This window comes from Notamacropus eugenii, chromosome 4 (assembly GCF_028372415.1).
Source record: "Notamacropus eugenii isolate mMacEug1 chromosome 4, mMacEug1.pri_v2, whole genome shotgun sequence".
In the NCBI taxonomy this organism is placed as follows: Eukaryota; Metazoa; Chordata; class Mammalia; order Diprotodontia; family Macropodidae; genus Notamacropus; species Notamacropus eugenii.
In genome coordinates this window covers 109,275,323-109,278,632 of record NC_092875.1, presented here as the reverse complement: position 1 = coordinate 109,278,632, position 3,310 = coordinate 109,275,323, and the positions used below count along the sequence as shown (strand labels likewise).

The 3,310-nt window shown below is 36.9% G+C and overlaps 1 pseudogene; it reads left to right on the top strand.

The window, feature by feature from the left end:
- The first annotated feature begins 411 nt into the window (after window positions 1-411).
- On the top strand, window positions 412-2,864 carry LOC140500472 (pleckstrin homology domain-containing family B member 2 pseudogene; annotated as a pseudogene).
- The last annotated feature ends 446 nt before the right edge of the window (window positions 2,865-3,310 follow it).

Genomic DNA, 3,310 nt, shown 5'->3' with positions numbered 1-3,310 from the left:
CACATGCCAATCAATTGACAAATAAAATACTAGAGAAAAAATGTCACCATGAAGTGGCCCCTTAACATCTCACAAGCTTTTAAACTTGGTTGAGTGTTCACATCTACTGAAACTTATTCGAATGAATACCTTGGCCCTTTGAATTTCTTCCTCAAAAGATTAAGCCAGTGTCCAGTAGGGAAGAGCCCGAGCAAGTGCATCCGTCATTTGTCATTCTGACCAGACTCCCACATGAGTTTCGTGGCCAACTGAATTCTCCAGAAGGTGAAAGGATGGCATTTGTGAAGAGTGGTTGGCTGCTTTGACAAAGCACGATCTTGAAGAGGTGGAAAAAATCCTGGTTCGATCTGTGGTCAGATGACCAGCTAATTTATTATGACGACCAGACTAGGTAGAATGTAGAAGATTGACATGCTGGTGGACTGCATCAACATCCAAATGGAAAATGAGTGCTATGATTTTTCAGGCTCCTGAGGGTTAGCCAAAAGACCGCATACTGCAAATTGTTTTCCCTGATGGGACAACTATCAGTCTTTGTGCACAAAGTGAAGATGATTGCTTGGCATGGAAATTTGCACTCCAGGATGCCAGAATAAATACAGCTTATGCTGGCTCAGCAGTCATGTATGATGAGACTGCTGTTGCTCCATCTCCTCTTCCTTGTACAGCTTATGCCACACAGTCTCCAGAGGTATTTGGCTATGGTCATTATAATGGTGCATAGCCTCCAGGAACTCAAGTTATCTATGCCTACTAATGGGCAGGTTTATGCGATACCATACCAGTATCCATATCCAGGACCTTATGTACAGCAGCCTGTCAACCATGTCATCGTCTGTAAGCATTACTGGGATCACGATGGAGACCTGGCTCTGGGAATGCTGACTGGGGCACCACTGGCACGGCCTTGGGATCTTTGTTCTGGGTCTTCTAATACATCTTTGCATTTGTATTTTCCAAAATCTGTATTTTATTTCCTGTGTGCCATAATAATATCCTCTTTTAATACAAAGATTTTTAATGACAGTTGCAATAGTACTTTTAAAGACATCTTAATGATAATTAGTCAGTATAAATTTCAAAAGGTAGTATTGTAAGTGTGCTATTCTTTTGAAATATGAATTAAAAGGATACTTGATCATTTCAAACTCTTTTATAGAACTTAGTTGTATAAGAAAGACTTACTTGAGCTGATTCATTTTGAAGAACATTATCCCTGCAGTTTTAAATGCAGAGCATAAGAGATAGCTTTGTCAACCATCTTAGAAGTATGCTGCTCATATAATGACCCCTGAATATCTGATTATTTCTGGCAGGGAAAAGCTCAAATAATCCAACTGCTAGTTCACAACTTAAGAATTAACTGTGGAACAATCTAGGTGTTGCTGTTGGCATGGCAGGGTGGTAAACTATGCACCATAAAACAATATTGACCTTTTGCACCACATACTCCAAAGAATAGTACCCAAGGCAGTGCTAACACTCCATGTACCTCTGCAGTTGGCTCTATCATTATCCAGTGGTGCTCTCCTGGTGGTCCTGTTTTCTTTGTTGTGAAGGAATTTATTTAATCCTGGAGATTGGAACTGAGAGGTTTCTTGTCAAGAGCTGCCATTCAGGACAAACTTGTAAACAGGACTGGAAACCTATTGTTCTTTGACATAATTCTGAAGCACAGAGAGTTGTAAAAGCAGTTTAGAGGCTGAAGTGATTGGTGTTTGTTTTTCTTTTTGGAAGTCAATACTACCTTTGCATTTAAAAGATGGCAGACGTGACTTTTCCCTCCTTAATATAATCTTTTCTCATGGATCATTTCATGAAATCTGCTTTCCTGTACTTGAAAACCCAAAATGTATTATGTTCCAAATCGACACTTATTTGAAAATGAGAAAGCAATAGGAGGGAAACGGGGGCTCAGGGAAAGAATGAGACGTACATTGTTAGTGAGCAGTCATTCCAGAATTTTTAATGGTGGGATTGCCTCATATGTAGATTGCACATATTTTTTGTTTCTGCTATTATCCATAGTTCAGGCATTTTTGCTTCTTCCTAAACTTTTAATTGAGATTGACTTAAAACCTAATACTTAAAACAACTATACTTAAGGTATCAAGGACATAGGATGAGAGCCATGTTTGTAATATTGAAATAACTCAAGATCATCTTAGGTTACACTTTAAAAATGATGATATCTCTCTCTGAGAGATGTAAAACACTGATGATTGCACTGTCATGATTAACCAGAGTTATGTTAAAGGAATGGAAGCAATTGAACATACACATGGTTATGGGTGGAAAGATAGCTCCTCTATTTGAACAAGTAGACTGGCACATTTGTTCTCATTAATTCCCATCCAAAGCTTACAATTTGTGAGTATGTTTCTTTGGAACTCAGTGAAATTATGTACAAGAACAAAACAATCAAAATCTATAAACCCAAAACACACCAGAAGACAAAGACCATATGGTGATTTGATCATTACTTCATTTGTTAAAGAAATATTTATTGAATGCCTGCCATGCATAAGACAAAACTACAGTCCTATCTTGTGTCCTAATTTATATATGTCTTTCCCTATTTTCTATGATGTGGGGCTTTTTTCTTTTTAAATCTCATTTTAGAGTTTGAGATTTTCCCCTGTCCCCTATGTAGTGATGATAATTCCCATTAAGTCCATTCTTCGTTATATGCATTCTGTTTTATTTTTTGGATGACTGATAACCTATCATTGATTCCTTCTAGTTTACTACTTCTATATCTGATGAAACTTAACACTCCATGTCAAATTGAAATCCAAACCAACTATATAATGAACTCCTGGATACTTGGCAGTTCCCATAGGCCTTTTCTTTCTTTCTTTTTTAACTACAGATGTCTACTTCAGCAGACAAGAAATGTACGAGTGCCATCTTACTTGGTATTTGACAGAGGAGGGAAACGTCACAAGAGGTCTGATTGTATAATCGCTTAATACTTTAAAGTCATTGCCATTAAGGCTTTGAGCTGTATTTAATAAGAATATCAAAATAATAACAATTTAAACAATGTAGTTTATGGGACTCTTCTAAAGCACTCTGAATTGAAGGGATATATTTTCAATTGAACAGCTTTGAATGTTGCAAAAAAAGATTAAGCTATGTTTAGAATTAAATAATATGTGTAAAGGAGGTTGGAAACCTTAAATTTACATATACATGTAACTTCATCCAACACAAGTGGGGTAAAGGAGGGACAGCATGGGAGTTATTTTTTATAATCAATTGTATACTGTACACTGTAGAGGTGAAAATGGATCCTTTGTTTAAAATA